General features: G+C 46.2%; 10 non-coding genes and 5 pseudogenes across 10 annotated transcripts; all 15 read left to right on the top strand.

The window, feature by feature from the left end:
• Positions 1-58: 58 nt before the first annotated feature.
• On the top strand, positions 59-249 carry LOC141214421 (U2 spliceosomal RNA). The gene has a single exon (XR_012283649.1). It is a non-coding gene; the product is annotated as a U2 spliceosomal RNA (small nuclear RNA).
• Positions 250-1,364: 1,115 nt separating this feature from the next.
• LOC141214416 (U2 spliceosomal RNA) lies at positions 1,365-1,456 on the top strand (annotated as a pseudogene).
• A 794-nt stretch (positions 1,457-2,250) lies between these two features.
• LOC141214382 (U2 spliceosomal RNA) lies at positions 2,251-2,437 on the top strand. Its single transcript, XR_012283639.1, has one exon. It is a non-coding gene; the product is annotated as a U2 spliceosomal RNA (small nuclear RNA).
• A 1,115-nt stretch (positions 2,438-3,552) lies between these two features.
• LOC141214419 (U2 spliceosomal RNA) lies at positions 3,553-3,743 on the top strand. The gene has a single exon (XR_012283648.1). It is a non-coding gene; the product is annotated as a U2 spliceosomal RNA (small nuclear RNA).
• A 1,115-nt stretch (positions 3,744-4,858) lies between these two features.
• On the top strand, positions 4,859-4,950 carry LOC141214415 (U2 spliceosomal RNA; annotated as a pseudogene).
• Positions 4,951-5,744: 794 nt separating this feature from the next.
• Positions 5,745-5,931, top strand: LOC141214381 (U2 spliceosomal RNA). Its single transcript, XR_012283638.1, has one exon. It is a non-coding gene; the product is annotated as a U2 spliceosomal RNA (small nuclear RNA).
• Positions 5,932-7,046: 1,115 nt separating this feature from the next.
• On the top strand, positions 7,047-7,237 carry LOC141214417 (U2 spliceosomal RNA). The gene has a single exon (XR_012283646.1). It is a non-coding gene; the product is annotated as a U2 spliceosomal RNA (small nuclear RNA).
• Positions 7,238-8,352: 1,115 nt separating this feature from the next.
• LOC141214414 (U2 spliceosomal RNA) lies at positions 8,353-8,444 on the top strand (annotated as a pseudogene).
• Positions 8,445-9,239: 795 nt separating this feature from the next.
• LOC141214375 (U2 spliceosomal RNA) lies at positions 9,240-9,416 on the top strand (annotated as a pseudogene).
• Positions 9,417-10,528: 1,112 nt separating this feature from the next.
• Positions 10,529-10,719, top strand: LOC141214320 (U2 spliceosomal RNA). The gene has a single exon (XR_012283586.1). It is a non-coding gene; the product is annotated as a U2 spliceosomal RNA (small nuclear RNA).
• Positions 10,720-11,831: 1,112 nt separating this feature from the next.
• On the top strand, positions 11,832-11,947 carry LOC141214405 (U2 spliceosomal RNA; annotated as a pseudogene).
• A 524-nt stretch (positions 11,948-12,471) lies between these two features.
• On the top strand, positions 12,472-12,653 carry LOC141214335 (U2 spliceosomal RNA). The gene has a single exon (XR_012283601.1). It is a non-coding gene; the product is annotated as a U2 spliceosomal RNA (small nuclear RNA).
• Positions 12,654-13,768: 1,115 nt separating this feature from the next.
• LOC141214410 (U2 spliceosomal RNA) lies at positions 13,769-13,959 on the top strand. Its single transcript, XR_012283645.1, has one exon. It is a non-coding gene; the product is annotated as a U2 spliceosomal RNA (small nuclear RNA).
• A 1,115-nt stretch (positions 13,960-15,074) lies between these two features.
• On the top strand, positions 15,075-15,265 carry LOC141214321 (U2 spliceosomal RNA). The gene has a single exon (XR_012283587.1). It is a non-coding gene; the product is annotated as a U2 spliceosomal RNA (small nuclear RNA).
• Positions 15,266-16,380: 1,115 nt separating this feature from the next.
• LOC141214397 (U2 spliceosomal RNA) lies at positions 16,381-16,571 on the top strand. The gene has a single exon (XR_012283644.1). It is a non-coding gene; the product is annotated as a U2 spliceosomal RNA (small nuclear RNA).
• Positions 16,572-17,075: the final 504 nt, after the last annotated feature.

Here is a 17,075-nt window from a genome sequence, read left to right as displayed (position 1 = left end):
CACAAATGGACTTTTCAGGATCCTTGGGTGGCTCCGTAGTTTGAAACCAATTCTGGTTATCGCTTCTCGGCCTTTTGGCTAAGATCAAGTGTAGTATCTGTTCTTATCAGTTTAATATCTGATACGTCCCCTATCTGGGGACCATATATTAAATGGATTTTTAGAACAGGGAGATGGAAAAAGAGCTTGCTCTGTCCACTCCACGCATTGACCTGGTATTGCAGTATCTCCAGGACCGGTGCACCCCTTCTTTAATGCAGTTTCTAAAATCAGAAAGAATTGAATTCAATGATTTTTGTTCATTTTGCTTGTTTGTCGGATTTTGGGATGGACTCTTTGGCTTTGCTTTTCTTCTCCTCATTGGATTTTTCATGTTCAAAGTTGCAGAAGCCAGATTACAAGCTCATTTTGGTTCAACTTCAGCAACTTTGCATTGCATTGCCATGTAATGTGATGCAATGCTATCTTTCTAGCTCTCCCTTTTTACTTCCTTTTGGATAAACAGACATATTAGGCAAGCATTTTGGAGCTTTCACCTAAATAACTACAGGTGGTGAGATAAGCTGCACAATATAATTGACCTTTCAGCATATTGTTGCACACACACCATCTATTTAGCAAATGCCCTTGTTATCAACAGCAGCCTTTTAAACTCACCTGAGCTAACAGGTATGTGCGCTGGTTACTCAGCTGCGCTTAAAATTTCTTTTTTGGTTTGCTACAATGCCTTTTCTGAAACGTTGTCTCCTTCTGCTGGAACACTGACTTCTTTCATTTAATGCCTGCAGACTATAAAAGAGAACCCAACCCAAAAAGTTTGGTTGATTAGTCTGTGGCATTCTGTTAAACTGTTGCTTATGGCGGTCTCTGTGAGCTTCTCAGCGACATTCAGCCAGCCAGGTATCCTGCCTGCAGTAGATGGAATGTGGCAATGGAACGCTGGCTGCGCGTGTCATAATAGGCTCTGAGCCTTTATATACCTGTGCACAGCAGCAGCCACCTTCAGTCTGCTGCTGGACAGCCAGCAGCAGCAGCAGCAGGAGAGGTATGTAATCAGGAGCCCTCCTGCTAAGGGTAGACAGCTGCTCGTTCCACCCCACCCCCCGCCTTAATTGGTTCTCCTCCCTTCCAACGGTGTTGAGGCGGGTGGGAACAGCAGGGGGTGAAGGTGCTGTGTTTAAAGAGGTGGAGTTATGCAGATCTAAAACGCGTGGATTGCAGCAGCAGCAAGCCGAAAAGTGCAGGCATGTAAGGGATCTAGAGGTTGACAACATGTCTTCTTAACGGGAGTCCAGGAGCTCATCTCCACAAATGGACTTTTCAGGATCCTTGGGTGGCTCCGTAGTTTGAAACCAATTCTGGTTATCGCTTCTCGGCCTTTTGGCTAAGATCAAGTGTAGTATCTTTCGAAAAGGCGGTTTTGGATGTTGGCCGCCCTAGTAGATTGATACATTATGCACACTGGGGTTTAGGCGCTTGTTAGTACGCCAGGTGGCTAATATAGTCATCTGGTGGAAAGCATGGCCCCCCAGGATCGACGCCATTGGGCCGGGGAAGATCGAAAGCCCGAAGTGTGAAGTGCCCCAGGAGTGGTGACCCTGGGGTGCCTTAACTCACTGGGATTGGGAACCCCACTTGAGTTTATGGCACATTTGCACTAGCACTTCAATATTTCTTTCTTCACACACACCCTTATTCCGGGCCTTCTGGCCTTAGGATGGGGAATTTTTCAATTCCCGGTCGAAGGTCCGGGCAGTATTATACTGTGAAACCTTCACTATTTATTTAATTTTTTTTTGTCACTGTGTGTCCACTTTTTCACGTGTGTCCACGTCCTTACTAGGATTTTGTCGGGATGCGGTTCCCTTACGGGTTCCTCTCTTGGCAGGTCTAGGGGGGGAGTGTGTGGCCATCAGGTTCCGCTCCCCCCTGAACCCCACTGGCTCTCCTCTTTCGGGAGGAGAGCGTTGTTGGCTCCCCTCTTCCGGGAGGGGAGCACAGTCTTTGGCTCCCAGTGCCTTGCTCGGGTGAGAACTCGGGCAGGTATTGGGGGTAAGATTGGGTCGCCTCTGGCTCCGGCTGGAGGTGGCTATTTGTCCCTGTTCCTCGCTGTGGCCTTCTGGCTCGGAGGGACGGGGAATGGTTTGGGGGACCCTTCTCCTTTTGGAGAGGGTTTCAAGAAGACCAGCATCCTAGTGCACTTTTTTTTGTGGCACTTGTCACTTTTTTAAGCGCACTCGGGTTTTGTACACGAATTCGGGCTTTCGATAAAAAAAAAAAAAAATCTGTTCTTATCAGTTTAATATCTGATACGTCCCCTATCTGGGGACCATATAATAAATGGATTTTTAGAACAGGGAGATGGAAAAAGAGCTTGCTCTGTCCACTCCACGCATTGACCTGGTATTGCAGTATCTCCAGGACCGGTGCACCCCTTCTTTAATGCAGTTTCTAAAATCAGAAAGAATTGAATTCAATGTTTTTTGTTCATTTTGCTTGTTTGTCGGATTTTGGGATGGACTCTTTGGCTTTGCTTTTCTTCTCCTCATTGGATTTTTCATGTTCAAAGCTGCAGAAGCCAGATTACAAGCTCATTTTGGTTCAACTTCAGCAACTGTGCATTGCATTGCCATGTAATGTGATGCAATGCTATCTTTCTAGCTCTCCCTTTTTACTTCCTTTTGGATAAACAGACATATTAGGCAAGCATTTTGGAGCTTTCACCTAAATAACTACAGGTGGTGAGATAAGCTGCACAATATAATTGACCTTTCAGTATATTGTTGCACACACACCATCTATTTAGCAAATGCCCTTGTTATCAACAGCAGCCTTTTAAACTCACCTGAGCTAACAGGTATGTGCGCTGGTTACTCTGCTGCGCTTAAAATTTCTTTTTTGGTTTGCTACAATGCCTTTTCTGAAACGTTGTCTCCTTCTGCTGGAACACTGACTTCTTTCATTTAATGCCTGCAGACTATAAAAGAGAACCCAACCCAAAAAGTTTGGTTGATTAGTCTGTGGCATTCTGTTAAACTGTTGCTTATGGCGGTCTCTGTGAGCTTCTCAGCGACATTCAGCCAGCCAGGTATCCTGCCTGCAGTAGATGGAATGTGGCAATGGAACGCTGGCTGCGCGTGTCATAATAGGCTCTGAGCCTTTATATACCTGTGCACAGCAGCAGCCACCTTCAGTCTGCTGCTGGACAGCCAGCAGCAGCAGCAGCAGGAGAGGTATGTAATCAGGAGCCCTCCTGCTAAGGGTAGACAGCTGCTCGTTCCACCCCACCCCCCGCCTTAATTGGTTCTCCTCCCTTCCAACGGTGTTGAGGCGGGTGGGAACAGCAGGGGGTGAAGGTGCTGTGTTTAAAGAGGTGGAGTTATGCAGATCTAAAACGCGTGGATTGCAGCAGCAGCAAGCCGAAAAGTGCAGGCATGTAAGGGATCTAGAGGTTGACAACATGTCTTCTTAACGGGAGTCCAGGAGCTCATCTCCACAAATGGACTTTTCAGGATCCTTGGGTGGCTCCGTAGTTTGAAACCAATTCTGGTTATCGCTTCTCGGCCTTTTGGCTAAGATCAAGTGTAGTATCTGTTCTTATCAGTTTAATATCTGATACGTCCCCTATCTGGGGACCATATATTAAATGGATTTTTAGAACAGGGAGATGGAAAAAGAGCTTGCTCTGTCCACTCCACGCATTGACCTGGTATTGCAGTATCTCCAGGACCGGTGCACCCCTTCTTTAATGCAGTTTCTAAAATCAGAAAGAATTGAATTCAATGTTTTTTGTTCATTTTGCTTGTTTGTCGGATTTTGGGATGGACTCTTTGGCTTTGCTTTTCTTCTCCTCATTGGATTTTTCATGTTCAAAGTTGCAGAAGCCAGATTACAAGCTCATTTTGGTTCAACTTCAGCAACTGTGCATTGCATTGCCATGTAATGTGATGCAATGCTATCTTTCTAGCTCTCCCTTTTTACTTCCTTTTGGATAAACAGACATATTAGGCAAGCATTTTGGAGCTTTCACCTAAATAACTACAGGTGGTGAGATAAGCTGCACAATATAATTGACCTTTCAGTATATTGTTGCACACACACCATCTATTTAGCAAATGCCCTTGTTATCAACAGCAGCCTTTTAAACTCACCTGAGCTAACAGGTATGTGCGCTGGTTACTCTGCTGCGCTTAAAATTTCTTTTTTGGTTTGCTACAATGCCTTTTCTGAAACGTTGTCTCCTTCTGCTGGAACACTGACTTCTTTCATTTAATGCCTGCAGACTATAAAAGAGAACCCAACCCAAAAAGTTTGGTTGATTAGTCTGTGGCATTCTGTTAAACTGTTGCTTATGGCGGTCTCTGTGAGCTTCTCAGCGACATTCAGCCAGCCAGGTATCCTGCCTGCAGTAGATGGAATGTGGCAATGGAACGCTGGCTGCGCGTGTCATAATAGGCTCTGAGCCTTTATATACCTGTGCACAGCAGCAGCCACCTTCAGTCTGCTGCTGGACAGCCAGCAGCAGCAGCAGCAGGAGAGGTATGTAATCAGGAGCCCTCCTGCTAAGGGTAGACAGCTGCTCGTTCCACCCCACCCCCCGCCTTAATTGGTTCTCCTCCCTTCCAACGGTGTTGAGGCGGGTGGGAACAGCAGGGGGTGAAGGTGCTGTGTTTAAAGAGGTGGAGTTATGCAGATCTAAAACGCGTGGATTGCAGCAGCAGCAAGCCGAAAAGTGCAGGCATGTAAGGGATCTAGAGGTTGACAACATGTCTTCTTAACGGGAGTCCAGGAGCTCATCTCCACAAATGGACTTTTCAGGATCCTTGGGTGGCTCCGTAGTTTGAAACCAATTCTGGTTATCGCTTCTCGGCCTTTTGGCTAAGATCAAGTGTAGTATCTTTCGAAAAGGCGGTTTTGGATGTTGGCCGCCCTAGTAGATTGATACATTATGCACACTGGGGTTTAGGCGCTTGTTAGTACGCCAGGTGGCTAATATAGTCATCTGGTGGAAAGCATGGCCCCCCAGGATCGACGCCATTGGGCCGGGGAAGATCGAAAGCCCGAAGTGTGAAGTGCCCCAGGAGTGGTGACCCTGGGGTGCCTTAACTCACTGGGATTGGGAACCCCACTTGAGTTTATGGCACATTTGCACTAGCACTTCAATATTTCTTTCTTCACACACACCCTTATTCCGGGCCTTCTGGCCTTAGGATGGGGAATTTTTCAATTCCCGGTCGAAGGTCCGGGCAGTATTATACTGTGAAACCTTCACTATTTATTTAATTTTTTTTTGTCACTGTGTGTCCACTTTTTCACGTGTGTCCACGTCCTTACTAGGATTTTGTCGGGATGCGGTTCCCTTACGGGTTCCTCTCTTGGCAGGTCTAGGGGGGGAGTGTGTGGCCATCAGGTTCCGCTCCCCCCTGAACCCCACTGGCTCTCCTCTTTCGGGAGGAGAGCGTTGTTGGCTCCCCTCTTCCGGGAGGGGAGCACAGTCTTTGGCTCCCAGTGCCTTGCTCGGGTGAGAACTCGGGCAGGTATTGGGGTTAAGATTGGGTCGCCTCTGGCTCCGGCTGGAGGTGGCTATTTGTCCCTGTTCCTCGCTGTGGCCTTCTGGCTCGGAGGGACGGGGAATGGTTTGGGGGACCCTTCTCCTTTTGGAGAGGGTTTCAAGAAGACCAGCATCCTAGTGCACTTTTTTTTGTGGCACTTGTCACTTTTTTAAGCGCACTCGGGTTTTGTACACGAATTCGGGCTTTCGATAAAAAAAAAAAAAAATCTGTTCTTATCAGTTTAATATCTGATACGTCCCCTATCTGGGGACCATATAATAAATGGATTTTTAGAACAGGGAGATGGAAAAAGAGCTTGCTCTGTCCACTCCACGCATTGACCTGGTATTGCAGTATCTCCAGGACCGGTGCACCCCTTCTTTAATGCAGTTTCTAAAATCAGAAAGAATTGAATTCAATGTTTTTTGTTCATTTTGCTTGTTTGTCGGATTTTGGGATGGACTCTTTGGCTTTGCTTTTCTTCTCCTCATTGGATTTTTCATGTTCAAAGTTGCAGAAGCCAGATTACAAGCTCATTTTGGTTCAACTTCAGCAACTGTGCATTGCATTGCCATGTAATGTGATGCAATGCTATCTTTCTAGCTCTCCCTTTTTACTTCCTTTTGGATAAACAGACATATTAGGCAAGCATTTTGGAGCTTTCACCTAAATAACTACAGGTGGTGAGATAAGCTGCACAATATAATTGACCTTTCAGTATATTGTTGCACACACACCATCTATTTAGCAAATGCCCTTGTTATCAACAGCAGCCTTTTAAACTCACCTGAGCTAACAGGTATGTGCGCTGGTTACTCTGCTGCGCTTAAAATTTCTTTTTTGGTTTGCTACAATGCCTTTTCTGAAACGTTGTCTCCTTCTGCTGGAACACTGACTTCTTTCATTTAATGCCTGCAGACTATAAAAGAGAACCCAACCCAAAAAGTTTGGTTGATTAGTCTGTGGCATTCTGTTAAACTGTTGCTTATGGCGGTCTCTGTGAGCTTCTCAGCGACATTCAGCCAGCCAGGTATCCTGCCTGCAGTAGATGGAATGTGGCAATGGAACGCTGGCTGTGCGTGTCATAATAGGCTCTGAGCCTTTATATACCTGTGCACAGCAGCAGCCACCTTCAGTCTGCTGCTGGACAGCCAGCAGCAGCAGCAGCAGGAGAGGTATGTAATCAGGAGCCCTCCTGCTAAGGGTAGACAGCTGCTCGTTCCACCCCACCCCCCGCCTTAATTGGTTCTCCTCCCTTCCAACGGTGTTGAGGCGGGTGGGAACAGCAGGGGGTGAAGGTGCTGTGTTTAAAGAGGTGGAGTTATGCAGATCTAAAACGCGTGGATTGCAGCAGCAGCAAGCCGAAAAGTGCAGGCATGTAAGGGATCTAGAGGTTGACAACATGTCTTCTTAACGGGAGTCCAGGAGCTCATCTCCACAAATGGACTTTTCAGGATCCTTGGGTGGCTCCGTAGTTTGAAACCAATTCTGGTTATCGCTTCTCGGCCTTTTGGCTAAGATCAAGTGTAGTATCTGTTCTTATCAGTTTAATATCTGATACGTCCCCTATCTGGGGACCATATATTAAATGGATTTTTAGAACAGGGAGATGGAAAAAGAGCTTGCTCTGTCCACTCCACGCATTGACCTGGTATTGCAGTATCTCCAGGACCGGTGCACCCCTTCTTTAATGCAGTTTCTAAAATCAGAAAGAATTGAATTCAATGATTTTTGTTCATTTTGCTTGTTTGTCGGATTTTGGGATGGACTCTTTGGCTTTGCTTTTCTTCTCCTCATTGGATTTTTCATGTTCAAAGTTGCAGAAGCCAGATTACAAGCTCATTTTGGTTCAACTTCAGCAACTGTGCATTGCATTGCCATGTAATGTGATGCAATGCTATCTTTCTAGCTCTCCCTTTTTACTTCCTTTTGGATAAACAGACATATTAGGCAAGCATTTTGGAGCTTTCACCTAAATAACTACAGGTGGTGAGATAAGCTGCACAATATAATTGACCTTTCAGTATATTGTTGCACACACACCATCTATTTAGCAAATGCCCTTGTTATCAACAGCAGCCTTTTAAACTCACCTGAGCTAACAGGTATGTGCGCTGGTTACTCTGCTGCGCTTAAAATTTCTTTTTTGGTTTGCTACAATGCCTTTTCTGAAACGTTGTCTCCTTCTGCTGGAACACTGACTTCTTTCATTTAATGCCTGCAGACTATAAAAGAGAACCCAACCCAAAAAGTTTGGTTGATTAGTCTGTGGCATTCTGTTAAACTGTTGCTTATGGCGGTCTCTGTGAGCTTCTCAGCGACATTCAGCCAGCCAGGTATCCTGCCTGCAGTAGATGGAATGTGGCAATGGAACGCTGGCTGCGCGTGTCATAATAGGCTCTGAGCCTTTATATACCTGTGCACAGCAGCAGCCACCTTCAGTCTGCTGCTGGACAGCCAGCAGCAGCAGCAGCAGGAGAGGTATGTAATCAGGAGCCCTCCTGCTAAGGGTAGACAGCTGCTCGTTCCACCCCACCCCCCGCCTTAATTGGTTCTCCTCCCTTCCAACGGTGTTGAGGCGGGTGGGAACAGCAGGGGGTGAAGGTGCTGTGTTTAAAGAGGTGGAGTTATGCAGATCTAAAACGCGTGGATTGCAGCAGCAGCAAGCCGAAAAGTGCAGGCATGTAAGGGATCTAGAGGTTGACAACATGTCTTCTTAACGGGAGTCCAGGAGCTCATCTCCACAAATGGACTTTTCAGGATCCTTGGGTGGCTCCGTAGTTTGAAACCAATTCTGGTTATCGCTTCTCGGCCTTTTGGCTAAGATCAAGTGTAGTATCTTTCGAAAAGGCGGTTTTGGATGTTGGCCGCCCTAGTAGATTGATACATTATGCACACTGGGGTTTAGGCGCTTGTTAGTACGCCAGGTGGCTAATATAGTCATCTGGTGGAAAGCATGGCCCCCCAGGATCGACGCCATTGGGCCGGGGAAGATCGAAAGCCCGAAGTGTGAAGTGCCCCAGGAGTGGTGACCCTGGGGTGCCTTAACTCACTGGGATTGGGAACCCCACTTGAGTTTATGGCACATTTGCACAAGCACTTCAAATTTTCTTTCTTCGCACACACCCTTATTCCGGGCCTTCTGGCCTTAGGATGGGGAATTTTTCAATTCCCGGTCGAAGGTCCGGGCAGTATTATACTGTGAAACCTTCACTATTTATTTAATTTCTTTGTCACTGTGTGTCCACTTATTCACGTGTGTCACGTCCTACTAGGATTTTGTCGGGATGCGGTTCCCTTACGGGTTCCTCTCTTGGCAGGTCTAGGGGGGGAGTGTGTGGCCATCAGGTTCCGCTCCCCCCTGAACCCCCCCTGGCTCTCCTCTTTCGGGAGGAGAGCGTTGTTGGCTCCCCTCTTCCGGGAGGGGAGCACAGTCTTTGGCTCCCAGTGCCTTGCTCGGGTGAGAACTCGGGCAGGTGCTGGGGGTAAGATTGGGTCGCCTCTGGCTTCGGCTGGAGGTGGCTTTTTGTCCCTATTCCTCGCTGTGGCCTTTTGGCTCGGAGGGACGGGGAATGGTTTGGGGGACCCTTCTCCTTTTGGAGAGGGTTTCAAGAAGACCAGCATCCTAGTGCACTTTTTTTGTGGCACTTGTCACTTTTTTAAGCGCACTCGGGTTTTGTACACGAATTCGGGCTTTCAAAAAAAAAAAAATCTGTTCTTATCAGTTTAATATCTGATACGTCCCCTATCTGGGGACCATATATTAAATGGATTTTTAGAACAGGGAGATGGAAAAAGAGCTTGCTCTGTCCACTCCACGCATTGACCTGGTATTGCAGTATCTCCAGGACCGGTGCACCCCTTCTTTAATGCAGTTTCTAAAATCAGAAAGAATTGAATTCAATGTTTTTTGTTCATTTTGCTTGTTTCTCGGATTTTGGGATGGACTCTTTGGCTTTGCTTTTCTTCTCCTCATTGGATTTTTCATGTTCAAAGTTGCAGAAGCCAGATTACAAGCTCATTTTGGTTCAACTTCAGCAACTGTGCATTGCATTGCCATGTAATGTGATGCAATGCTATCTTTCTAGCTCTCCCTTTTTACTTCCTTTTGGATAAACAGACATATTAGGCAAGCATTTTGGAGCTTTCACCTAAATAACTACAGGTGGTGAGATAAGCTGCACAATATAATTGACCTTTCAGTATATTGTTGCACACACACCATCTATTTAGCAAATGCCCTTGTTATCAACAGCAGCCTTTTAAACTCACCTGAGCTAACAGGTATGTGCGCTGGTTACTCTGCTGCGCTTAAAATTTCTTTTTTGGTTTGCTACAATGCCTTTTCTGAAACGTTGTCTCCTTCTGCTGGAACACTGACTTCTTTCATTTAATGCCTGCAGACTATAAAAGAGAACCCAACCCAAAAAGTTTGGTTGATTAGTCTGTGGCATTCTGTTAAACTGTTGCTTATGGCGGTCTCTGTGAGCTTCTCAGCGACATTCAGCCAGCCAGGTATCCTGCCTGCAGTAGATGGAATGTGGCAATGGAACGCTGGCTGCGCGTGTCATAATAGGCTCTGAGCCTTTATATACCTGTGCACAGCAGCAGCCACCTTCAGTCTGCTGCTGGACAGCCAGCAGCAGCAGCAGGAGAGGTATGTAATCAGGAGCCCTCCTGCTAAGGGTAGACAGCTGCTCGTTCCACCCCACCCCCCGCCTTAATTGGTTCTCCTCCCTTCCAACGGTGTTGAGGCGGGTGGGAACAGCAGGGGGTGAAGGTGCTGTGTTTAAAGAGGTGGAGTTATGCAGATCTAAAACGCGTGGATTGCAGCAGCAGCAAGCCGAAAAGTGCAGGCATGTAAGGGATCTAGAGGTTGACAACATGTCTTCTTAACGGGAGTCCAGGAGCTCATCTCCACAAATGGACTTTTCAGGATCCTTGGGTGGCTCCGTAGTTTGAAACCAATTCTGGTTATCGCTTCTCGGCCTTTTGGCTAAGATCAAGTGTAGTATCTGTTCTTATCAGTTTAATATCTGATACGTCCCCTATCTGGGGACCATATATTAAATGGATTTTTAGAACAGGGAGATGGAAAAAGAGCTTGCTCTGTCCACTCCACGCATTGACCTGGTATTGCAGTATCTCCAGGACCGGCGCACCCCTTCTTTAATGCAGTTTCTAAAATCAGAAAGAATTGAATTCAATGTTTTTTGTTCATTTTGCTTGTTTGTCGGATTTTGGGATGGACTCTTTGGCTTTGCTTTTCTTCTCCTCATTGGATTTTTCATGTTCAAAGTTGCAGAAGCCAGATTACAAGCTCATTTTGGTTCAACTTCAGCAACTGTGCATTGCATTGCCATGTAATGTGATGCAATGCTATCTTTCTAGCTCTCCCTTTTTACTTCCTTTTGGATAAACAGACATATTAGGCAAGCATTTTGGAGCTTTCACCTAAATAACTACAGGTGGTGAGATAAGCTGCACAATATAATTGACCTTTCAGTATATTGTTGCACACACACCATCTATTTAGCAAATGCCCTTGTTATCAACAGCAGCCTTTTAAACTCACCTGAGCTAACAGGTATGTGCGCTGGTTACTCTGCTGCGCTTAAAATTTCTTTTTTGGTTTGCTACAATGCCTTTTCTGAAACGTTGTCTCCTTCTGCTGGAACACTGACTTCTTTCATTTAATGCCTGCAGACTATAAAAGAGAACCCAACCCAAAAAGTTTGGTTGATTAGTCTGTGGCATTCTGTTAAACTGTTGCTTATGGCGGTCTCTGTGAGCTTCTCAGCGACATTCAGCCAGCCAGGTATCCTGCCTGCAGTAGATGGAATGTGGCAATGTAACGCTGGCTGCGCGTGTCATAATAGGCTCTGAGCCTTTATATACCTGTGCACAGCAGCAGCCACCTTCAGTCTGCTGCTGGACAGCCAGCAGCAGCAGCAGGAGAGGTATGTAATCAGGAGCCCTCCTGCTAAGGGTAGACAGCTGCTCGTTCCACCCCACCCCCCGCCTTAATTGGTTCTCCTCCCTTCCAACGATGTTGAGGCGGGTGGGAACAGCAGGGGGTGAAGGTGCTGTGTTTAAAGAGGTGGAGTTATGCAGATCTAAAACGCGTGGATTGCAGCAGCAGCAAGCCGAAAAGTGCAGGCATGTAAGGGATCTAGAGGTTGACAACATGTCTTCTTAACGGGAGTCCAGGAGCTCATCTCCACAAATGGACTTTTCAGGATCCTTGGGTGGCTCCGTAGTTTGAAACCAATTCTGGTTATCGCTTCTCGGCCTTTTGGCTAAGATCAAGTGTAGTATCTTTTGAAAAGGCAGTTTTGTCCTTGGGCTGCCCTAGTAAATTGATGCATATTACACACTGGTTTGGTGCACTAGTTAGTACGCCAGGTGGCTCATAGAGTTATCTGATGGAAAACATGGCCCTCCAGGATCGAAGTCACTAGGCTGGGTAAGTGTGAGGGCTTTGGAGCAATGTGCTTCAGGAGTAGGCGCCCTGGTGGGAGTCCAAGCTTACTGTGACTGGGAACCCCAGAAAGACTTGGCTTCGTAGCACGCCGCACCTTTGCCAATCATACTTTCTGAGCAACCCCCCCTATTCCTGGCCTCCGGGCTAGGAAGGGGAATTTTTATAAACCCGGTCGGAGGTCCGGTCAGCTTTGGGCTGAGAAACCAACACAGGCTCCAGCTCCACTAGGGTGGCAGCCTAGATGGAAGCTGGGAGCACGAAAACGGCTCTTCTCCGGCTTCGGCTAGGGAGAGCATCGGAGATCCCTGACCCTCGCTGTGGCCTTCTGGCTCGGAGGGATGGGGATGGTTTATTGGGGACCCTCTCCTCCGGGAAGGGTCCACATGAATCCTCGCCTCGTGCGCTGTTTTGGTGTGACTTCGGTCACATTTTTCAGTGCCTTGGATGCAGCTTCAATCAAAAAATCTGTTCTTATCAGTTTAATATCTGATATGTCCCCTATCTGGGGACCATATATTAAATGGATTTTTAGAACAGGGAGATGGAAAAAGAGCTTGCTCTGTCCACTCCACGCATTGACCTGGTATTGCAGTATCTCCAGGACCGGTGCACCCCTTCTTTAATGCAGTTTCTAAAATCAGAAAGAATTGAATTCAATGTTTTTTGTTCATTTTGCTTGTTTGTCGGATTTTGGGATGGACTCTTTGGCTTTGCTTTTCTTCTCCTCATTGGATTTTTCATGTTCAAAGTTGCAGAAGCCAGATTACAAGCTCATTTTGGTTCAACTTCAGCAACTGTGCATTGCATTGCCATGTAATGTGATGCAATGCTATCTTTCTAGCTCTCCCTTTTTACTTCCTTTTGGATAAACAGACATATTAGGCAAGCATTTTGGAGCTTTCACCTAAATAACTACAGGTGGTGAGATAAGCTGCACAATATAATTGACCTTTCAGTATATTGTTGCACACACACCATCTATTTAGCAAATGCCCTTGTTATCAACAGCAGCCTTTTAAACTCACCTGAGCTAACAGGTATGTGCGCTGGTTACTCTGCTGCGCTTAAAATTTCTTTTTTGGTTTGCTACAATGCCTTTTCTGAAACGTTGTCTCCTTCTGCTGGAACACTGACTTCTTTCATTTAATGCCTGCAGACTATAAAAGAGAACCCAACCCAAAAAGTTTGGTTGATTAGTCTGTGGCATTCTGTTAAACTGTTGCTTATGGCGGTCTCTGTGAGCTTCTCAGCGACATTCAGCCAGCCAGGTATCCTGCCTGCAGTAGATGGAATGTGGCAATGGAACGCTGGCTGCGCGTGTCATAATAGGCTCTGAGCCTTTATATACCTGTGCACAGCAGCAGCCACCTTCAGTCTGCTGCTGGACAGCCAGCAGCAGCAGCAGCAGGAGAGGTATGTAATCAGGAGCCCTCCTGCTAAGGGTAGACAGCTGCTCGTTCCACCCCACCCCCCGCCTTAATTGGTTCTCCTCCCTTCCAACGGTGTTGAGGCGGGTGGGAACAGCAGGGGGTGAAGGTGCTGTGTTTAAAGAGGTGGAGTTATGCAGATCTAAAACGCGTGGATTGCAGCAGCAGCAAGCCGAAAAGTGCAGGCATGTAAGGGATCTAGAGGTTGACAACATGTCTTCTTAACGGGAGTCCAGGAGCTCATCTCCACAAATGGACTTTTCAGGATCCTTGGGTGGCTCCGTAGTTTGAAACCAATTCTGGTTATCGCTTCTCGGCCTTTTGGCTAAGATCAAGTGTAGTATCTGTTCTTATCAGTTTAATATCTGATACGTCCCCTATCTGGGGACCATATATTAAATGGATTTTTAGAACAGGGAGATGGAAAAAGAGCTTGCTCTGTCCACTCCACGCATTGACCTGGTATTGCAGTATCTCCAGGACCGGTGCACCCCTTCTTTAATGCAGTTTCTAAAATCAGAAAGAATTGAATTCAATGTTTTTTGTTCATTTTGCTTGTTTGTCGGATTTTGGGATGGACTCTTTGGCTTTGCTTTTCTTCTCCTCATTGGATTTTTCATGTTCAAAGTTGCAGAAGCCAGATTACAAGCTCATTTTGGTTCAACTTCAGCAACTGTGCATTGCATTGCCATGTAATGTGATGCAATGCTATCTTTCTAGCTCTCCCTTTTTACTTCCTTTTGGATAAACAGACATATTAGGCAAGCATTTTGGAGCTTTCACCTAAATAACTACAGGTGGTGAGATAAGCTGCACAATATAATTGACCTTTCAGTATATTGTTGCACACACACCATCTATTTAGCAAATGCCCTTGTTATCAACAGCAGCCTTTTAAACTCACCTGAGCTAACAGGTATGTGCGCTGGTTACTCTGCTGCGCTTAAAATTTCTTTTTTGGTTTGCTACAATGCCTTTTCTGAAACGTTGTCTCCTTCTGCTGGAACACTGACTTCTTTCATTTAATGCCTGCAGACTATAAAAGAGAACCCAACCCAAAAAGTTTGGTTGATTAGTCTGTGGCATTCTGTTAAACTGTTGCTTATGGCGGTCTCTGTGAGCTTCTCAGCGACATTCAGCCAGCCAGGTATCCTGCCTGCAGTAGATGGAATGTGGCAATGGAACGCTGGCTGCGCGTGTCATAATAGGCTCTGAGCCTTTATATACCTGTGCACAGCAGCAGCCACCTTCAGTCTGCTGCTGGACAGCCAGCAGCAGCAGCAGCAGGAGAGGTATGTAATCAGGAGCCCTCCTGCTAAGGGTAGACAGCTGCTCGTTCCACCCCACCCCCCGCCTTAATTGGTTCTCCTCCCTTCCAACGGTGTTGAGGCGGGTGGGAACAGCAGGGGGTGAAGGTGCTGTGTTTAAAGAGGTGGAGTTATGCAGATCTAAAACGCGTGGATTGCAGCAGCAGCAAGCCGAAAAGTGCAGGCATGTAAGGGATCTAGAGGTTGACAACATGTCTTCTTAACGGGAGTCCAGGAGCTCATCTCCACAAATGGACTTTTCAGGATCCTTGGGTGGCTCCGTAGTTTGAAACCAATTCTGGTTATCGCTTCTCGGCCTTTTGGCTAAGATCAAGTGTAGTATCTGTTCTTATCAGTTTAATATCTGATACGTCCCCTATCTGGGGACCATATATTAAATGGATTTTTAGAACAGGGAGATGGAAAAAGAGCTTGCTCTGTCCACTCCACACATTGACCTGGTATTGCAGTATCTCCAGGACCGGTGCACCCCTTCTTTAATGCAGTTTCTAAAATCAGAAAGAATTGAATTCAATGTTTTTTGTTCATTTTGCTTGTTTGTCGGATTTTGGGATGGACTCTTTGGCTTTGCTTTTCTTCTCCTCATTGGATTTTTCATGTTCAAAGTTGCAGAAGCCAGATTACAAGCTCATTTTGGTTCAACTTCAGCAACTGTGCATTGCATTGCCATGTAATGTGATGCAATGCTATCTTTCTAGCTCTCCCTTTTTACTTCCTTTTGGATAAACAGACATATTAGGCAAGCATTTTGGAGCTTTCACCTAAATAACTACAGGTGGTGAGATAAGCTGCACAATATAATTGACCTTTCAGTATATTGTTGCACACACACCATCTATTTAGCAAATGCCCTTGTTATCAACAGCAGCCTTTTAAACTCACCTGAGCTAACAGGTATGTGCGCTGGTTACTCTGCTGCGCTTAAAATTTCTTTTTTGGTTTGCTACAATGCCTTTTCTGAAACGTTGTCTCCTTCTGCTGGAACACTGACTTCTTTCATTTAATGCCTGCAGACTATAAAAGAGAACCCAACCCAAAAAGTTTGGTTGATTAGTCTGTGGCATTCTGTTAAACTGTTGCTTATGGCGGTCTCTGTGAGCTTCTCAGCGACATTCAGCCAGCCAGGTATCCTGCCTGCAGTAGATGGAATGTGGCAATGGAACGCTGGCTGCGCGTGTCATAATAGGCTCTGAGCCTTTATATACCTGTGCACAGCAGCAGCCACCTTCAGTCTGCTGCTGGACAGCCAGCAGCAGCAGCAGCAGGAGAGGTATGTAATCAGGAGCCCTCCTGCTAAGGGTAGACAGCTGCTCGTTCCACCCCACCCCCCGCCTTAATTGGTTCTCCTCCCTTCCAACGGTGTTGAGGCGGGTGGGAACAGCAGGGGGTGAAGGTGCTGTGTTTAAAGAGGTGGAGTTATGCAGATCTAAAACGCGTGGATTGCAGCAGCAGCAAGCCGAAAAGTGCAGGCATGTAAGGGATCTAGAGGTTGACAACATGTCTTCTTAACGGGAGTCCAGGAGCTCATCTCCACAAATGGACTTTTCAGGATCCTTGGGTGGCTCCGTAGTTTGAAACCAATTCTGGTTATCGCTTCTCGGCCTTTTGGCTAAGATCAAGTGTAGTATCTGTTCTTATCAGTTTAATATCTGATACGTCCCCTATCTGGGGACCATATATTAAATGGATTTTTAGAACAGGGAGATGGAAAAAGAGCTTGCTCTGTCCACTCCACGCATTGACCTGGTATTGCAGTATCTCCAGGACCGGTGCACCCCTTCTTTAATGCAGTTTCTAAAATCAGAAAGAATTGAATTCAATGTTTTTTGTTCATTTTGCTTGTTTGTCGGATTTTGGGATGGACTCTTTGGCTTTGCTTTTCTTCTCCTCATTGGATTTTTCATGTTCAAAGTTGCAGAAGCCAGATTACAAGCTCATTTTGGTTCAACTTCAGCAACTGTGCATTGCATTGCCATGTAATGTGATGCAATGCTATCTTTCTAGCTCTCCCTTTTTACTTCCTTTTGGATAAACAGACATATTAGGCAAGCATTTTGGAGCTTTCACCTAAATAACTACAGGTGGTGAGATAAGCTGCACAATATAATTGACCTTTCAGTATATTGTTGCACACACACCATCTATTTAGCAAATGCCCTTGTTATCAACAGCAGCCTTTTAAACTCACCTGAGCTAACAGGTATGTGCGCTGGTTACTCTGCTGCGCTTAAAATTTCTTTTTTGGTTTGCTACAATGCCTTTTCTGAAACGTTGTCTCCTTCTG

This window comes from Phyllobates terribilis, unplaced genomic scaffold, assembly GCF_046119375.1.
Source record: "Phyllobates terribilis strain yellow unplaced genomic scaffold, ASM4611937v1 Scaffold_217__1_contigs__length_3308461, whole genome shotgun sequence".
Taxonomy (NCBI): Eukaryota; Metazoa; Chordata; class Amphibia; order Anura; family Dendrobatidae; genus Phyllobates; species Phyllobates terribilis.
Note: the sequence above shows the minus strand (reverse complement) of the source record. Positions and strands in the feature narration are given on the sequence as shown.